This window comes from Silene latifolia, chromosome 4, assembly GCF_048544455.1.
Source record: "Silene latifolia isolate original U9 population chromosome 4, ASM4854445v1, whole genome shotgun sequence".
Lineage (NCBI taxonomy): Eukaryota > Viridiplantae > Streptophyta > Magnoliopsida > Caryophyllales > Caryophyllaceae > Silene > Silene latifolia.
Window position 1 is genome coordinate 51,261,738 of NC_133529.1, and position 22,114 is coordinate 51,283,851.

Consider the following 22,114-nt stretch of genomic DNA (forward strand, 5'->3'; position numbering starts at 1 on the left):
GGCTTTTTGATTCAGATGTAGAGGCTGTCTGATTGTGTGCATACCAGGTAGGATTTCCTACTCAGTATTAGTCCCATAATGGGATATTGGTTGATGTATTGTATTTGGTTGTTTGATATAATAATTGTATTGTGATTGTGGTGGTGGTGGTGATCGTTGTTGATGGTTCTCGAGATGCGTTATCGGCTGAGTGGGGTCACTTGCGGGAGTGGCTTCACGCCCTAGTTTCGCCTTCTGTGGAACCCGCCACAGAAGGGATGTGCACATTAATGGACAGGGTTATCGCTCACTGTTATGTGGAGCGGGGATTTGGTGGGTACGGCTGCGGTCCCCCACTGGCAGGGCTGGTCCAGTGGACAGTCAGTGATTGAGATGGTTGGATTTGGCGTGATTGTGTGTGTGTGGCAGTTAAGCTGTTTGTTTACCTTTTCATTATTGTTTATATTGAATTGTGTGATTAGTACTGACCCCGGTGTTGTTTTGTAAACCTGCGGTGATCCATTCGGGGATGGTGAGCAGATATTGAGCAGGTATTGAGATGAGTACTGGGATAGCTGGGATGCCACGACATGATGATAGGAGTCTTCCGCTGTAGCCTTTAGTTTATTTACATTTCAGTTAGAACAGTCAGTTTGAGAATAATGTATCGTACTTTTAGTTTGGTTTTGAGGATTGTAACTATTCGCTAAATTATTTATAATAAACGTTGTTTCTTCATTGTTGTTTGATTATCATTGCCTCGGGTAACCGAGATGGTAATGTCTTCATACCTGAGTGGTCCTGGTAAGGCACTTGGAGTATGGAGGTGTTACACTTACACAATACTGAAATTGAAAATGACATAAAGAAAAGAAATGATAAAGTAAACTAATAGTCCAATTGATGGGTTAGATGTCGTCGGGTCTCATCCAATCAAACACATTTATAATACTCGATAAACAACTAGTTAGCGGTAAGTCGAGGTCGATTCATGGGACAGTGTGCTTTGGTTTCTAAGTCTATCTATCTCAATTTATGCTAGTGTCACAATTGATTTGGGTTTGTAGTTGTGTTCTAGACTAATAAAAGCAATAAAGTAAACCAAGCAATAAAAGGAAGGATGTAAACAAATGATTAAAAGTGCTAGGATATCATGGGGTCATAGGGGATTCATGGTGTTGATCATACAAACATGTTTACAAAGTTACAAGCAATTAATGTTGTGGAGGAACCGAGTTGGTTTATATCTTACGGTTCTTAGGAAGAGTTGGGTCCCGGAGCCGAATCGATTAGATTGTACAACACCTACAAGTCGACTTAATTTCCTCCTAATCAACTTCTATGCATGGTCTAACAAGACTCGAGTTGGTTTATATCTTACAAGTCAAGTTGAATAGATAAGAGATGGGTATAAATGTAAGGATTCATAGGCTTAGCATTTCATCAAACATAACATGTGCATAGCTTGACATCACAACAAGCAAGCAAATTTAATTATGTGAACATATTAGATTAAGCATGAATCAAACCCCATGTTGGTTTCCCTAATTACCCATTAATCCTAGCTAAGAGACTACTCACTCATTATCATGGAAAACATGTCATTAATGGTGTCAATCATTACAACAAGTATAAACATGATAAGAGAATGAGGAGATAAACAATAAAGAGTAAAGAGTAAAGGAATTATACCAAACTTGAGATGATCCAAATAATAATGCAAAGAATAATAGAAGTACTTGATGATTGATGGAAGGTTGTCAATCTCCCAATAAACCCAAATGATCTTCTAATTACCCAATAATAAACTTAAATTACTTAATAATTAAGGAGAGATTAATGTGTGATTTATGGAAAGATTAAAGAGTACTTTATTCTAATCTACTCCTAATCTATTCTAAGAGAATTTTCTAATGTGGAAGCCTCCTTACTCTAAAACATGATGCCTTGATTATTTACAAATGGGGTATATATAGTGGAGCATCATTAGGTTAAGTAAGGCTAAATTAGTAATTAACTATTCTAAACTCCAAGCAAGGAATCGCAAGTATTTTGGAGAGATGGGCATCTTTGAAGACGTCGTGGTCCGCTCGTCCAAAGGGAAGGGACGCTCGGATTCTTGCACGGAGGGACGAGCGGCTTACGGCGCGGGACGCTCGGATTGTTTGTCTTGGACGGGCGTCTTCTTTCTTTGGACGCTCGGATTCTTCGGCAGAATGTTTCTCTTCACTCACTTCTCATTCTTGCGAAATTAGTCTTTAGTTCTTGCCTTTCCTTCAATACTCGTTCAACCAAGATCGTCAATGTCCTTCCAAATAAGCTCAAGGGACGGGAATTTCCGCCTAATTGTCTCCTTTCCTACAAATCAAACACAAAGCAATAGGAAAGCAAAATAGGAAGCATTTGACGGGTAAAACGGCTATGAGACGCTATAATAATGTGCAAAATAGGCTCAATTAGGGGACTAAATGTGCGCAAATAATGTTCACATCAAATTGAAGGAAATGTAGATTCATATACATACTAACATACTCTTATATGTCAAAATTAATTTGTCATAAAATTAAATGTGGATTTTATGCATGCAAACAATATAATAAAAGAGAAGAAATCATATCCTTACATTGAAATTTCGGTTCAAATGGGCACAAAAGAAATCTCCTTTTCTTTTGTTCTTGAGCTTTCCAAATGGAAGAACAAGGATTCAAGTGTAGAATCCCTCCCAAAAGCATATAACCAAGGAATACATCTTAATAAACCAATACTATTTAGATCTAGTAATAATAATGGTTTTACAATAAAATTGATACAATATAAATTGTATTTTCACTCTTGAAATTTCGATCAAGAGGTGGTAATATTTGTGAGTTTATTTCTCTAGATTTCACATTATTTAGAGAGTATATTAATTTTCTCACACTAGAAAATTATATGTATGAATGAATTTTTTGATTAGGAAAAAGAAAACTCTTTCTTTCCTTTTCATTTTGGCCGAAATTTTGGCCTTGGGTAGGTAGCCCAATAGCTTTCATCTTTGCTCTTCACAAGAGACTAGGCATGCAAGCCTACTAGTTAGCTTTTATCATTGTGTCTACCACTAAACAATTAACACAATTTTATTCCACTAACTCCTTATAATTTTGGTACATACAAAATAAAATGGATGGTCCATTTTATTTTGTCATTTGTCAATTGTAACATATGTGACATGTTACTTGACATATGAAATTGTAATGTATTTTTAACATATTAAAAATCAACATACTCATAAAATATGTCATATACAAAATTGACTAGTAATTCGTAATTACTTGTACCAAAATGGTTTCCAAATTATAAACTACAACATTCTGTATTTATAATAATTTATTCATTCCGTTTCAATTGTTTCTTTAAACAATAATTTCACCCAAGTAATAAAATAATTCAATTACTTAGACCGTGTCTTATTTAATCATATTTACAATAAGATACGTAAATTATACTCACAAAATCATCCGTCAATTTTAAGCAATTTAATTAACTCATATCGGTATACGATTAATTAAATAATCAATTAAGAGTATTTCCCTATAGGTATGACCTAAGGGGACCAACTGATCACCACCGTCGCACGACTTGACGTAATGTCAAACTCTAGTCACCAACCAATCATTACCGATATGTGTGGACCAGTTGACTTGTAAAATATTACATCCCACATGTATTCTTAAAATGAGATTTAATAATGATATTTAAATCATGTGATCGCACTATTGTTGAGGACACATTTCCCAACAATCTCCCACTTGTCCTCGACAAGTGTGCGTCACCAATTCTCTTGTCCTATTACTATCTCCCACTCAATGCAAGGTGTCTTTCAGGTCGTACTTGCAAGTGATCATATCGAGAGTGGTTTCCTCGATCTGGAGAATAACTGATTGACCGGATTTATCTATCATAGATACCTTCCAAGCGTGGCCACGCATTTCCAGTTCATTACTCCTCGAGTGGCTCTGAGATATTGTTATAACCCTGACAAGGGGGTGGACAATTCCTATCGCACTCATTCCCTTCGAGTAGCCATAGCCATCATAACCCAAAATATGCCCATTTGACCCCATTTACGAAGGTCGTAGTAACACAAATCAAAGTTAATCGAAACTGTGCCATCTTAGGTGAATAGTCTTTAGTCAAAAGAATTGACTCATTAGAATACTATAGTAGCTCTCGCCACGACCAGGCTATATAAATTGCCAGAACTCTATAAGCGGTCATAAGGCCCGACAAAGTGTTCCTAACAGTCTGCCTATGTGATCGACTAGTCATCTCACATGACTGTATGGCACTTGAACTTGCCATCAATCGCATCACACTCTAGTCACTTCGAGACGTCACCTCATACAAGTGACTATGGGCGAATACAATACTAATCCGTGTTCACTTTAACGGGGTTCAATTGTCTCCACAACCCGTTTGGATGTAACAAAGTATAATAAAAGAGTTTTAAAATAAAACTCGAACGACAAATGCGATTATCACACATGAATAGTCAATGCCTGATTACTATTTCATGTTCTATAATCTAATTTGATCTTGTACGTAGTTGTTCATTTCAATTCAATTGAAATGACATGACTCATCATGTTTAGCCTTTAAGAAGGCTTTGGTTAGTAGGTTTTATCAATTTCTTGTACCTTACTCAACCTCACTACATACTCGTTTTCCTTTTGTAATTTATACATTTGCATTACAAAACTTTCTGAGTACGTGTCGAGATCCAATCAAGACATAGGCCCTCTAGCCTAAGAATAGCTCCCACTGTTTTCACAGTGTGCGGGACTCATCCTTCTTGCACATCTCATGATCACAAGTGTACTCAATTTCCGTTATAAACATCACTCATTGTTCTTTATTGCCTAGAACGATTCTAGAAAATCTACTTCTTAATTAACATTGCCACAATGCATCTTAACCATCCTAATGTATTTTGATTATGGTTTTGTCGGAAACCATGCGCAATCTCAATTGTCAATTGTCACTTGTGTAACACCCTTACACAATATTGCATCATAAACACTTTGCTTTACTTCCTTAATGCTTCTGCAAGCACTTAAGGGTAATCTTTATAGCTTACTTGGTAAAGATTACTTAAATTCGATTTTGAAAACAATTCATCATACTCAAAGTATATGAAGTGTTATACATCATTACTCATTTAATTGATCCGGCAGCGGAAGCAAATGGAATCAATCAAATATGTTCAATTAATTGAACTAGTCATGAATCTTATCAACATAAAACTTCTTACAGACGCTAATATCATGTGGATTTATCTTCATAAATCCGGATATTCCAGATGTATTATAATACTCCAAAAGTCTTAAATCATTCTCAATGATCAATATGTCATCAACATATCGGACTAATTAAAATTTCCGTAACTCCCACTAAACTTCATGTATAAACACAACTTCTTGACTTATCGAGAAATGTTTTATCACATGATCAAAATGTTGATTCTAACTCATTGATGTCCTACTTAAGACCCTCTCTTAAGTTTCACATTATCTTAGGATTGCAAGAATCTACTAAACTCATGATATGTATTGAATACATTCCTTCTATTGAAGAAGCGGGTTTTAGATTCACTTGCTACGTATTTCATAACCTCATAATGAAACACAATCCTTAAAAAGATCCAAATAGACTTAAGCAATTCAACTAGTGCAAAACCCTTTGCAACCAATATTGCTTTGAAATATTTCTTTATTAGTGCAAAACCCTTTGTCACTAATCAAGCCCTTTCGTTTCGGATTTTCACGGCTCTAGGCCTTGTATTGAGTTGTGACTTAAACACTCTTATGTAAGTCATATGTTCATTACTTTCTAGAAGTAATCAACTTGAATCAACCAATTTCTTTTGTAAGTTATAAGCTTTTTACTTTCTTAAAAGTAGCATGAATTCATCATTTTTAACAAGTGACGAATTTAACCTCCTAGATTTTAAAGAAACAATATTTTACACAAAACGTCTCATGTAGCCAAGAAAGACCAGTTTCTTGCGACATAACATTCTCTGTGGCATTCTTTGTGGCTTTTGAATAATTTCTCCCACTCTGTCTTCTAAAATAAACTTGTATTTTAGAAAGACAGCTTCACGAGCCGCAAAACCCGTCAGATTTTCGTGAGAAAAGAAAAAATGAGCATTTGTTTCTTGTGAAAACTTACAAATATGGTACCCTTACCATTTCATATCTCATATGATTTAGTGGAACATAATTTAGACAAAATGATAAAATCCCCAAGGGATCAAGTAACTCAAAGTAACTTGATCGAAGTCCAAACCATATCGAATAGCGTTTGATTTCTTATCCAACCACACATTGTCCCATAATGTGTGTTAAGAGAGATTAATGCTTTGGCTTATATCAAAGTCTTCACTTTGATAATCCCATCACGACTAAATCGTGATTTCTTTAACTCTTTAAACTTCTTTAAAGATTTTCTATTTACCTTATTAAGTTAACACATTAGCGTCAACTTAAATCGTTGGTAAAAGAGAATGATCAACCTATTATGGATCAATGATTTATAACTTCGATCTCCTTTTCAACCAAAAGGCACGAGACATCTTGCTTTGAATACAAGATACGCATATACCATTAACAATCTAATGGTTTCAAGAGTACTCGATAACTCTTTACGTTCATCATTCCAAAATTTAAGGTTTAATCTTGGGTTACCAATTTGAGTCTTGCATCATCTTCATGATATATCGTTCTAGTTTGGTTTAGAATATACTCACCTTGATGATGGGCTAGCCATACATCAAATCGTGGTGTATAGGGTCACAAAAGTGAAAACCTCTTTTGTATCTTAACAAGTTTATATTCTTATTTAGAGTTTATGCACTTAATAGTCACAATTAAGTACAACTTTAAATCCAAAAACTAGATTGAGTACACAATTACTCTATCTCTCGACATTATTGTCGCTAGTCGTCATATTCTTATCATCTCATGTATCAAACATAATGATGAAAACCACCACCGGTTTCTAATATTGACGAAGTAGGACTAGCAAAAATTTATGTTTAATCAAATAAACATTTAAAGAAGAAGGTCCCATTAGATGTCCCACAACTAACTTGTTGATTCTTCAATAATTTGGGGTAGTTTCCTTTCTCGTGTCCAACATTTAAGACAATGGAAACTTTATCGGTCGGGATTGATAGGTTTAGTATCGTCATTCTCAACAACTTTACCTTTAACATAACCTTGTTTTAATTCCATTCTAATTTTACTTCTTTAACCTCGTCCTCATCTTAACGGTTTAAGAGAATGCTCCCACTCATTTCAATGAGTCTTTGCTTTGAGAAGCAAAATTGAATTCATGAAGATTACTCTTCATTTGTTCGTTTTAGTCTTAAAACTTTCATTGAAGTGGTTGCGTTATTTTGGTCAATTACGAATTCTGAAAATCTAATCACCAAAACAATTTATCGCTTCAAGGTACTTAATTCAATTAAGTAAATGAAACATAATCCATTGTAAGTAGAAGTGTTAGTCAAGAATCAAAACCTGTTTGATAATGAATAACTTTAATCTATACTCTTTACAAGAGATCCTTAGCAATGGTTCGTATGAGGTTTTAGAAGCAAATTCATATTTGTCTTTAGTTACGATGTTATAATGGAGATTTGAGTCAAGATCGAAATGATATCGTATATGAATTGTGGTAAAGAAATAGAACAATAATAATGGAATAGTGGAAAACAAAACATTTATCGTTATATTAATACTTGTAAATAACAAGTAAAGCATTTACATAGTGACCTCTACCCAACTATGATAAATGATTCCAAGACCCAAATTCATATCAACTTAGGCACGGGGTAGCCGATGAAACCCTCATCAATATAACTCGGTGGATTAACCTTTTAATCGATTCTACTTTTAGAACTCTTGGTCGATAAAATTACTCTAATATTTATCTATAGCCCAAAACACATCAACAAGGGCACGGGGTAGCCGATGAAACCCTTATCAATTACTTTTGTTGAGTTCAATCCAAATTTCGAATAAATGTGTCCATTGTCCAAACTCACATTAACTTAGGCACGGGGTAGCCGATGAAACCCTCATCAACATGAATTCGGTGGATTAGACATTTATCACCCACTTCCCCTACGTAACAAGGTTTGTACCACGGGGTAGCCGAGTGCACTCCCTCGCGAAATAGGTTTTCATGGTTTCTACTATTTGGTAAGGCTATGTCTCAATTAATTGTTTTAGCGAGAGGTCATGTCAATTTATTATCTATCACGTTTTAAGTGAACTAAAGCGGTGAACTACGATAATTCGAATTGACACGGTCGATAAACTCGATAAAATAAGGATGCATGTTTAGTTATGGCGATTTAGCGATGCATGTGACATAAAATAAAATGCAAGCATAAAATAAATAAATCCTAGTATGGCCTTTCCTAAAATAGAAAAACTATTTAACTATTACATATTCGGAAACCAACTCCATTGGTCCCTTGAACTTCGGATTTGGCACGCATCTCGAGGTAACACCGTCTTTATGTATATCGTTCTTGAAGAAATCCGTCTTTGGGAACTCCGGAATGAATAAAATTACATAATAAATTACATAATTTCCTATTATACATTTGTAACTAAAATAAAATAAATCTATTAAATTACAAAACGGTGATACGAGATCACAATAAAAATTACAACCGAATCGATATTCCCATACATTTCGGGAAATACCAATTAAAATCTAAGGCCATACTAAGTAAAATTACATAATTCAAAATTACATAAATTAAAATTATGACAATCATAAAGAAAATGCAGCATTATTATATGTATGAACATGCTCAATTTTATGCTAAATCGCCTTTAAATAGCCAATATCGTATATTACTCGGTTTTTACGGATTTGCGTGATTTCAACATTTTATAATCACAAAAATACATAAACTCATATTTATGTATAAGTTAATTACCCTAACCTCTTAGGACTCAAAATATAGTCTTCACTAATAATTTGACCATAATTAACCTTTATTTACAAATTTGTTCATAAATGAACCAAAATTACAAAAATAAGCTATTAAACTTCAAATAAATCACAAAATTTCAAATAAATTCAAAATTTGAAATTTAAATTCATGAACATTCTGGAAAAATTCCATGACACTCATAATGTTCAAAATCTTAGGTTAAAAATTTGAAATTTTTAGGAAAAACAATGTTGCGGTTTATCGATTTTTAATAAAATAATCATAAAAACATGGAAAAATTATTTTCACTAACTTTTCAATTTTAGATCTGAAAAAGATAATAAAATGCAACATTAGACGTTTTTCCTAAGTCATAGATTTATGTTTTATTAATTTTTCACTAATAATGTCACTATTTATGCTATTTTTCTTCAAAAATCCATAAATCATGCAAAAAAAAAAACTTCTTTATAGCCAATTATTTTACACACATCTTGTAAAATTGCATGTGACAACATATTAATTTTCTATGACCAGATTCGAAATTTAACTCATATTAACCTATTTTTCACCTAAATCCGAATTTAATAATGAAAAATTCATTTTTCGAGCATAACATGTCCAAAAATTATGAAAATTTACAGGTTATCTCAAAATAATATATGTGACAACATATCCAAAAACCAAGTGAAAATTCGAAGTATAGCTAATTTTAGACCAAAAATGACATTTTTACTCATAAAATCACATTTAAATGTCATTATAGTAAATTATGAACAATAAAATCCGAAAAAATTAACCAAAATATCCTAAAACATTTTAGGACCAGAAATATTAACATGCATGGATTGATTTCGTGATATCTCATAATAACACAAATTTTACAAGTTTTATTTGTTATTCTTATAACTCGGAAAAACTTTTAACCGATTTGCATGCAAACAACCGTGGCTCATGATACCGATTGAAGGAAATGTAGATTCATATACATACTAACATACTCTTATATGTCAAAATTAATTTGTCATAAAATTAAATGTGGATTTTATGCATGCAAACAATATAATAAAAGAGAAGAAATCATATCCTTACATTGAAATTTCGGTTCAAATGGGCACAAAAGAAATCTCCTTTTCTTTTGTTCTTGAGCTTTCCAAATGGAAGAACAAGGATTCAAGTGTAGAATCCCTCCCAAAAGCATATACCCAAGGAATACATCTTAATAAACCAATACTATTTAGATCTAGTAATAATAATGGTTTTACAATAAAATTGATACAATATAAATTGTATTTTCACTCTTGAAATTTCGATCAAGAGGTGGTAATATTTGTGAGTTTATTTCTCTAGATTTCACAATATTTAGAGAGTATATTAATTTTCTCACACTAGAAAATTATATGTTGTATGAATGAATTTTTTGATTAGGAAAAAGAAAACTCTTTCTTTCCTTTTCATTTTGGCCGAAATTTTGGCCTTGGGTAGGTAGCCCAATAGCTTTCATCTTTGCTCTTCACAAGAGACTAGGCATGCAAGCCTACTAGTTAGCTTTTATCATTGTGTCTACCACTAAACAATTAACACAATTTTATTCCACTAACTCCTTATAATTTCGGTACATACAAAATAAAATGGATGGTCCATTTTATTTTGTCATTTGTCAATTGTAACATATGTGACATGTTACTTGACATATGAAATTGTAATGTATTTTTAACATATTAAAAATCAACATACTCATAAAATATGTCATATACAAAATTGACTAGTAATTCGTAATTACTTGTACCAAAATGGTTTCCAAATTATAAACTACAACATTCTGTATTTATAATAATTTATTCATTCCGTTTCAATTGTTTCTTTAAACAATAATTTCACCCAAGTAATAAAATAATTCAATTACTTAGACCGTGTCTTATTTAATCATATTTACAATAAGATACGTAATTTATACTCACAAAATCATCCGTCAATTTTAAGCAATTTAATTAACTCATATCGGTATACGATTAATTAAATAATCAATTAAGAGTATTTCCCTATAGGTATGACCTAAGGGGATCAATAGATCACCACCGTCGCACGACAATAATGTCAAACTCTAGTCACCAATCATTACCGATATGTGTGGACCAGTTGACTTGTAAAATATTACATCCCACATGTATTCTTAAAATGAGATTTAATAATGATATTTAAATCATGTGATCGCACTATTGTTGAGGACACATTTCCCAACACAAATATCCCCAAACCGGACCTTTACTCATCCCGAGTAATGAGGTGACTAAAACTAGACCTTTATTTAAACTATCCTACTAATATAGCCGATATGAGACAATTAGCGGGTCTCACTCCGCCTCTTCAACTCACAACAAGACAACCATGAGGTAGTATGCCTTCTTGCAAGGCAAGGTGGGGCTTGCCAAAATGGCGATACATCCAAACATTAAAGCACACAAAATCAAGGAATGGATGCATCTACAAAAGAATAGCCACTTTCCTCATCTAAGTGGCGGAAATTATCTACAAGGGAAGCAATTCAAGGGTACACACTCCTTCATAGATGCAATTTCTTCAAACTACTAAGCCTAGAAGGATACCAATAAATCACCTCCAAGTTGTGTCAAGCTAGGGTACCTTTGTCCTCAAACGTTAAATGCTTTTGTCAAGAATAGACTCCCTATGGTGTTAGAAACACTGGAGGATCACGGAAATCCCCTTCTTGCGTAGACAAGAATAAGGGTCGTCCCCTCTCTACCATGCACAAAAATGGATACGATGGATAAAAGGGATCAATAGTATTTGAGTTTCATTTTGGGAGTTTGCTTTGTTGTTTGTTTTTCCCCCCAATTTCTTGTGGCATATAACATTTGAGAACACTTTCTTTTGCCATTTCTTTTGATTTTTGGCATTTCCAATACTTGACAACTTTCAACTTTTTGCATTTTCTTTTGAACATTTTCAAAGTCACCCCATATGTAGTGAGGGTGCCTTATATTTGAAGCATAGGAGTTCTATTTTTGCTCCTCTTTTCTTTTGATGCATTTGCAAACTTTTTATTTTCTTTTCTTTTCATTTCTTGAACTCAAATTTTTGAACAATTTTTTTTTGTGCCCATTCCCTTTGATGACAAAATGTATGGTAGAACATGGATGAAGGTTCCATGGTTTCAAGAGTCACCTTGGAATAAACGGTAGCCAAGGAGTTATCACACCACAAGGTACTCTTGACTAGGCCTTAATCCATGGGTCAAAGGATACTAGCATGACACATCCTAGGGTGTTTTATAAGTATTCTAAAAAGCAAAGTCTTAAGAAGAAAAAGTATCTACAAGGGCCTTATATACACTTGTAAAGTTTCCCAAATAGATGCTTTCACAAAGTTTTTCTAACATGCAACTACATGCCATGATGCAACTAACATATATACATCCTAATGCATATGCTTCTACCAACTAATATGCCAAATAATCTAAATGCAAGTCCTAAATTCACATTGTTTCTACCGCATCAATCAAAATAAAGCCACATAGTCATTAACATAAAGAGGAAAAAGGAGATTGGAAAGATCATACCATGCGGTCTTCAATATCCTCATGTCTCGGATGTGGCGTAGTCAATCAATGTGAACAAGGGTGAACAAACACAATATATACAACAATATATACAAGACTACACTATAAAGGAAATGAACATGTTTTTGGATTTTTCAATTTTTCAATTTTTATGGTTTTTATGATTTATGAAACAAAAAGACATGTTTTTGTATTTTCAAAAATTTTCAATTATTATCAATTTTAGAATATAAATTCCCATCCCCCACTTTATTTTGGACATTGTCCTCAATGTACATGTAGGTGTAGGAATGAAAAAGAAATACATGTTTTTGGATTTTTAAAGTTTTATGGAAATTGAAGCGCAAATGCAATGATATGATATGAATGAATGCATGCTCTAACTAAATGCAATTCTATATGACATATATAACAAATGAATGGAATTTACATTACACTAAATGATGCATGATTTCTAGTAAACTATGGTCACCTATGATCAAACCTCCCCAAACCGATTTAAACACTATTTCTAGTGTAGAAATGAATAGGTTTGGTCATTAGTGACTATGCATGAATTCTAGTCTATATGCAACTAACTACATGAATCATGTGAGATATATTACAATGCAAATATACTATATGAACTAACTAATGTATATGCAATATGAAATATAATACAAATGTGCAAGTAAAAGCTAAATTAGATGCAATGTATATACAAAAGAGAGAGGGAGAGAAAAGTATCATACAAATGGAGGTGATGAGGTAGGCATCTTTCACTCGTCATCATCATCTTGGGGGTAGCCATACCGGTGAGAGCTTCCTCCTTGGTCATACCCTCCTCCTTGGCCCGATTATCCTCCACCTTGACCACCAAAATACCCGGCTTGGTCCCCTTGATTAGGGAACAAAAGGTGTGGTTGGGCCCAAGAGGGCCGAGGGCCATTAGGGTCGATGTACCCTTGTTGTGCCATTTGATAGTACTGGGGATAAAGGGCTATGTAGTTATCGACCCTCCCTTCATGCACCCCGAGATCAACTCTATTCATAAGGTTCATCAAGTAATGAATACCCGGGGTATTGGGGATTTGTGGTTCGAATTGCGTATAAGAAGTAGGGTACGGTGGGATAGGCACATAAGAGGGTGGGGGAATGGGCCTTACCAGTATCCCACGAGGTTGTTGTGGTTGGCGGGGTGCTTCTTCCCTTTGAGGGGGGTTGCCGATGATTTGGATGTCGAGAAGGTAGCTCGGCCTAGCTGAATACGGGCTCAACCTCGGGTCGGTACCGGCTATATTCTACCCCGAGAGTATAATGGAGGAGCACCCTTTTGTGAACCATTCTACACTCCCGCCTTGAGTGTAGGCACACCACCGGTGGTGGTTGAAGACGACGTCCTCATCAATCAAAGTACTCCCCTCAAGAGGGGCATAAGTCCCACAGGCGTTGAACCCGGGGCAAAGGAAGTTAGCCAAGATAGTAATTAGACCTCCCATCACGAAGGTCTTGAGTTGGGTGTTCCCTTGAGAAAAGTCATAGAACCTTGTAAGCACCTCAAGGGGGGTATTGAAGTTGTATCGTCTCGTCCCCCGAACATTTAGATAGGACTCAAGGAATGTTAAATCAATGAGAGTGCACCTATCTTGTTCATATCTCCCATTCATGGTGCCGGCTACGAAATGTCCGGTGATCCGAATCACCGGGTGTTGGATAGCGAAGGTATAGCATTGCTTTTGGTGAATGAAATCCCTCCCGGAAATAGCCCTCCAAAGTAGGTCCACATCGAAATCGGCGGGTTTGTCGGTATAGTCGGTTGGTACAACAAGACCGAAAATGTGATCAAATTGATCAAGTGCGAGGCTATGGTCTAGGTTGCACAACCGGAACTCCATACTCACGTTGGTTCGAGTGTTCGTGACAATACGGAGGCTACTCAAAAATTCCAGGGTGAGACTAAGGTACGTCTCCTCATGGACATGGAATAATTTCCCAATCCCTAATCCATCAAAGAACATTTCGGTGTGGTACCTTATCCCAAGGATTTCTAACACCTTAGTATCGATAAACTGAGTAGGTTCATAGTGCATACCTAGCAACTTGACGAACTTTTTTCGGTGGGCATCGGATGTGAAGAGTACCTCCGGGAAGTACTCAAGTTGCTCTATCCCTTCTCTTATGATGGGGCAGAAGTTCCTTGGCGGCATCCATTCTTGTGGGGATGAAGAAGACGAGCCCTTGCGTTTTCTAGCGGCGGATTCAACAAGTTTCTTAGCCTTGCCCTTGATATTCATCATCTTGAATTGGGAAGATTGGGGTTTTGTTGGCTTTTATTGTGAGGGGAGTGTTTTGGGGATGAAGATGAGTGATTTAGGGTTAGATAGGGTGAGGAAATGAGGGAGAAAAGGGGCGTTTTTATAGAAAAGAGGGGTGAGACGAGCGGCTTCGGGTGGGGCCTGGACGGATTATCCGAGGAAAATGCAAGAATCCGAGCGTCTTCCTTGTCGAGACGAGCGTCTTGTCTCAGGTGGTCCGAGCGTCTTACAGAAAATCCGCTCGGATTTCGTTACAGGGGCTTAAGTTGTTCTGAGGTAGACAAAAGACAAGCGTCTGAATTTGGACGAGCGGCTTTTATAGAATCCGCTCGGATTCCGGTACAGTCCCAAAATTTCCTTCAGGTGTCTTTCAGGACGAGCGTCTAAAGGAGAATCTGAGCGTCTTTTTCGTGGACGAGCGTCTTTCGCCAAATCCGCCCGGATTTCAATACAGCGCTTAACAGTTTCCTGAGGAAGGCTTTGGACGAGCGTCCAGCCCTCTGGACGAGCGTCTTCTCGCTGTTTCTCTTTCTTTTCTTTGCGAGATGACACCCTTGTGCCCAATTGTTATTCCTCCTTATCTTTTCTGAAATTTTGCTCAATAAAAATGTAAGAAAACTCTCTCTCTCACTATTCTCATGCAAGGAATTAAACAAAAATGCGAAAATGTACAATATTATACAAAGTAAAATTTCAAGAAATATCTTACAAATGGTGGTTTGAGATAGGACTCTACCAAACTAGTTCAAATTGTAGAAATTCTTGTCCATAGAGCTCAATGCTCTTAATAGAAGATCGAAAGCTTGTGAACAAGCCCCAAATAAGCATAAGTATGGTTTGCTTAACTTCAAGACGAAGCTTGGCCAAGGGAAATTGTCATTCATTCTTGTTTTCTTCCTCTTCTTGGCACTTGGATATTCACGATGCTTCAAACCAATTAGCCCATGATTCTTGTCATTATATGGTAAGAAGTATGGTTCATATTCGTCCGGAGACTTTAACTCACCACCTTCTCCTTCAATTTTTGTGGTGATGATATCATTCGAATTTATCAATCCTTCAAGAGTAGAAGGAGAATTATCATGACCTTGATGACCAAGTTCCTCAGAAGTTGACATTGTGGGTGCCAAATTTCCACAAGTAGCTTCACGCGCAATTTTCTCTTTGAGCTTTTCCACCAAGTAGCTTTTGTATGATGCTTTGACCTTTTGAAGAAGGTCCACCATATCCTCTCCAACAATCATTGGCTCCATGGTAGGTGTTAAGTAGTCTTCATGAGAAATAGGGAAAGGACATTCATCTTCATGATATGATATCTCGAACGTCTCAAGGATAGGCTCCTCAAGCAAGGTGATATTACAACTCCATTCCTCTTCTTCAATGCAAGACACATATTCCGCATAAGCTTCTTTCATAGGTTTGACATCATCGCTATCTCCATACGAATCATAGATAGGGGCTTCACTTCTCTTCATTAACTCTTTCTCCAACACCTCATTGTTCACATCAAATGATACACCCTCATACTCACAAAGGTTAAGAGTATTTGGCTTACTCAACCTCATATCTTCCTCATCAAATACCACACTTTCATACTCACAAGAGCTCAAGGAGATTGGCTCTTCCCATTTTTCATTTTTCATGTCAAAAGTTACTACTTCAATTTCACATTCATGGTCGATGTCCGAAGAACGGTGGGGAGTGATTGCTTGGGATTCTTTTATTTGGGCAATTTGCATCTCCAATTCCTCACCTTGGGTAACAATGCCTTGAAGAACATTGTCCCTCTTTTGGCTCTTCTCTAGCATTTGTTTGAAGAAGTTTTGTTGATCTCCCATCATTTGGAGAATCACATTTTGAATGGGTTCATCTTCTTGTTGTGGGTGGGTTTGAAAGTGATTGTATTGTGGCAATTGAAAGTCATTATGAAGTGGGTATTGAGTGGGTGGTTGTTGTGGATATTGGATGTGGTGATTTTGGTGGGAAAAATTGGGGTAGTAGTTAGGATTTTCATTGTACAAATAGTAAGGTAGGTTTGTGTTGACTTGCTTCTCAAACTCCCCATACCCATAGTCATACTCAAAAGATCCACCACATACTCCATATGTCAAGTCTTCAGCCATCATAGCTTAAGACAAGGAAACAACTACAAGGATGGAAACTACACAAAAACGGTAAGAACAATCCTTGAGGAACAAGTTCCTCAAGGTGAAAGCAAAATCAAAATAGACAAACAAGTAAGAACTTAATCACATAGCACCGTCCCCGGCAACGGCGCCATTTTGATGGGTTAGATGTCGTCGGGTCTTATCCAATCAAACACATTTATAATACTCAAAAAACAACTAGTTAGCGGTAAGTCGAGGTCGATCCATGGGACGGTGTGCTTTGGGTTCTAAGTCTATCTATCTCAATTTATGCTAGTGTCACAATTGATTTTGGTTTGTAGTTGTGTTCTAGACTAATAAAAGCAATAAAGTAAACCAAGCAATAAAAGGAAGGATGTAAACAAATGATTAAAAGTGCTAGGATATCATGGGTCATAGGGGATTCATGGTGTTGATCATACAAACATGTTTACAAAGTTGCAAGCAATTAATGTTGTGGAGGAACCGAGTTGGTTTATATCTTACGGTTCTTAGGAAGAGTTGGGTCCCGGAGAGATTAATGTGTAATTTATGGAAAGATTAAAGAGTATTTTATTCTAATCTAGTCCTAATCTATTCTAAGAGAATTTTCTAATGTGGAAGCCTCCTTACTCTAAAACATGATGCCTTGATTATTTACAAATGGGCTATATATAGTGGAGCATCATTAGGTTAAGCAAGGCTAAATTAATAATTAACTATTCTAAACTCCAAGCAAGGAATCGCAAGTATTTTGGAGAGATGGGCATCTTTGAAGACGCAGTGGTCCGCTCGTCCAATGGGAAGGGACGCTCGGATTCTTGCACGGAGGGACGAGCGGCTTACGGCGCGGGACACTCGGATTGTTTGTCTTGGACGGGCGTCTTCTTTCTTTGGACGCTCGGATTCTTCGGCAGAATGTTTCTTTTCACTCACTTCTCATTCTTGTGAAATTAGTCTTTAGTTCTTGCCTTTCCTTCAATACTCGTTCAACCAAGATCGTCAATGTCCTTCCAAATAAGCTCAAGGGACGGGAATTTCCGCCTAATTGTCTACTTTCCTACAAATCAAACACAAAGCAATAGGAAAGCAAAATAGGAAGCATTTGACGGGTAAAACGGCTATGAGACGCTATAATAATGTGCAAAATAGGCTCAAGTAGGGGACTAAATGTGCGCAAATAATGTTCACATCACCAATCTTCCTTGTTTGTTAGCTCAACTTCTTATTTATGATATATGGACTGATTGGAGGCTTGAGGAACCGTGTATGACTCCTATGCAGCTCCCAAAAAGTCTCTTGAGCTTTGTTGGATCAAAAGAGGAAAGATTGATAGCGACATTTAGCACATTGTTCAAAACCGGTTCCCCTTATACCTTTGCATTAGTTCTTCAAATAATTTATGAATACGACTATCCTCTGTATAGGACTTACTTATACGGTGGTTGGACAAAAGACACATTGGATTATGAATTACAATGTGGCAGTAAAGGGCCATATACCTGTACAGCCTAATCAATAGTTCAAGTCACACACTCCCATAATCCATTTTTTTTTAGAGAATTACCTTCAACTAGTGTATGTTAAATAATTAAATACAATATTAGAGAGTTGAAGGAAAATGTCCAAATACATGGATTATTGTTTTCAATAATCCATACATGTAGCAATGAAATACTGTTCTTATCCCCCCCAAAAAATGATAAATTAAAAATATCTATGATATACCCCTTTTCTATAAGGGACCAGAAATACCTTGTTTACGTATCATTAAAAAATGCATTAACATAAATACGGCAGTAAGAAGAGGCAATACAAAAGTATGTAAACTATAAAAACGGGTCAAAGTGGATTATCCCACACTAGCACTTCCACGTAATAACTCTACCAAAGGCGATCCTACTACGGGAATAGCGTCGGTACACTGTTACAATTTTGATCGCCCAATAACCAATTTGGTCCCGAGGCAAGGAATAACCAATTACACCAAAGGATGCGGTCAATACACCCGTAACCACGCCCGTAACCCAAGTCAATTCGCGAGGTTTTTTAAAGCCACCGGTAAGATACACGCGAAATACATGCAAGATCATCATTAGAACCATCATACTTGCCGACCACCTATGAACTGATCGTATTAACCAACCAAAATTAGTCATTATATATTGAAATGAAGCGAAAGCCTCCGTAATGATTGGGCGATAGTAAAAAGTCATAGCAAACCCCGTAGCTACTTGTACTAAAAAACAAGTAAGCGTAATTCCTCCTAGACAATAAAAAATGTTTACATGCGGAGGAACATATTTACTAGTTATATCATCCGCAATCGCTTGAATCTCGAGGCGTTCTTCGAACCAATCATAGACTTTATTGAGATAGGTAAAGCGCTAAAAGCCCCCCTCTAAGAACCGTATATGAGAATTTTATCTCGTACGGCTCAAGCAAACACACCCAAATAAAGGTTAAAGCTTCTTAATCTCTTTATTTTTTCTTTTCGGAAGATATGAAGGAATAAAAATCCGAAAGTAAAGTTTTTGTTTTTGGGGCGATAATGCCAATATATCAAGTCGGCTCATCCATCTTTTTGTTAATTGTTACTGACCTCTTGAATATTCTCTTTTCCTATTTTTTATCTTTGTTTTTTTATTTTTATGTGGCTTTTTTATCAGTGATAGGCATTTTTCTTGTTAAGACCCTATGAATTGATTGAAACCCCAGATTCATACTATAACCACGATGACTCCGAAAAAGCTAAAAGCTAATCCCAAAGATTCCTTGAGTAAGAACCATTGGATCATCACTTATTCAATCAATAGAAGAGGTATAAAAAAAAGAAATTGTCTATTTATTTTTTATTTTATTAAATAAAAAGAATAAAAATATTTCGATTTTTTTGAAAAACAAAAATTTGATTGAATCCGATCGCGAGGTCTGAATATTAAACAAATATGAATCATAGTTCAAAGATTTCTTCATCTATTTTAGATATTCCGTGTTTCAGATGCAAAAAATATATCCGACGAATGGGAACCATCTCTATCAAGATAAGATGACAGACCTCTTCTCTGTACTATCAATAGGATCAACTATAACAAGTCACACACTCATATTCCGGAAATACAGAAAGAAAGAAATTCCGCGATCGAACTACCAAAAAAGGGCGTTAAAAATACAAAGCGTAGCCCTAAATATAAAATGCACTTTTTATTGAGTGGATTTAATTCATTGAAATTCCATCCAATAAAACGGAAGAGTTATAAATTTCCAAAATAATACATAGGAATATTGCAAATAAAGCCATTGCAACTCTCATCAAAGGAGTAGTTCCCCATCCAGGAGCTACTTTACCATATTCCGAATTCAACGGTTTCAATAAAACCCCTACGGTAGTTGGTTTTGGACGAGATCTAGAACTACCCTCAACGGTTTGTGTAGCCATAAATCCTTTTTTTTAGATCTGTTGACTTTGTATACCATTCCATTGTAAATAAATGATTTTATCATAGATCCATTGGGGTCTTGAAATTATATAATAATGGAAACAGCAACCCTAGTCGCCATCTTAATATCCGGCTTACTTGTAAGTTTTTCTGGGTATGCCTTATATACCGCTTTTGGGCAACCCTCTCAACAATTAAGAGATCCTTTCGAGGAACACGGGGACTAGTTGAAGTAATGAGCCTTTCGATATTAGCGATATTATATGATATCGAAGGCTCATTTAAGCTAATGAAAAATTATTTCACCTTTTTAGTTGGAACTTTAGAGGGTTCCCGAAAAAAGATAGCGAAAAAAATGATTCCTAGAGTCGAGACTAATAAAAATGTATAAACCAATGCTTCCATAGATTTGATTGTGGTTTACAATTATAGCTTCCATATTGTTTACTCGAGATTATTTTCTCGATAATGATAAAAAGTCAAAACAAAAAAGGGCAGCGATTTCAATCAAGATTTTTTAGTATCCTATATCAAATCACACCAAAAATATAGGAAAAATCCTCTATTAGACTCCTTGTCTTCTTGTAGTGGGATCCCCAAGTTTTTGGAATGCGCCAAATTCCACCTGAGCATCCAAATCGGGGTCAATACCGGCAAAAACATCTCTGAACAAAGTTCTAGCCCCATGCCAAATGTGTCCAAAGAAGAAGAGTAAGGCAAAAGAAGCATGTCCAAAAGTAAACCAACCCCTTGGACTATTGCGAAAAACACCATCAGATTTCAAAGTAGCGCGGTTTAATTCGAAAATTTCACCCAATTGAGCACGCCTAGCATATTTTTTGTGATGGCGGGGTCGCTATAATCGACTCCGTTGAGTTCACCACCATAGAACTCAACAGTTACACCTACTTGTTCAACGCTATACTTAGATTCCTCTCTTCGAAAAGGAACGTCAGCTCTAACAATTTCGTCCCCATCTATCTAAACGACCGGAAATGTTTCAAAAAATGTAGGCATACGGCGTACAAAAAGTTCACGTCCGTCTTTATCTCTAAAAATGAGGTGTCCTAACCATCCAACAGCTATTACATCGCCATTGTCCATGGAGCCCGCTCTAAATAATCCCCCTTTTGCCGGATTATTAGCTAATTTCTCAGGAATTTTTGCCCAAGCTTCAGATAAACTTTGATTTTCAGATAGCCCAGCACTTACTCTTCGGTATATTTCTTGCTGAAAGTTTCCCTGGTCCCATTGATAACGAGTGGGACCAAATAATTCGATTGGAGTAGTTCTTTGAACCATACCACATAGTTCCAAAGAACAAAAAAGCAAAGAAAAAGACAAAAAAAGACAATACTACTAGAAAGAACGGTTTCAATATTGCCCATACGTAATCCTTTGTATAGACGTTGAGGCGGACGGACACTAAGATGGAATAAACCTGCTAATATGCCTAATGTCCCCGCTTTGCAATATGATGAGAGGCTATTCCTCTTGGAACAAAAGGATCAAAACCTTCGACACCCCATACCGGACTTATAGGTCGTACTTTTCCAGTTAGTCCATAAGGGTCGGATACCCAGATTAAAGGGACCATACAAGCCTCTGTTACATGAAATGCGCCAAAACCAAAACAAGCCACTCCAGAAAGAAATAAATGAATTCCAAAAATCTTAGGCAAATCCAAAGAAGGTTTTCTG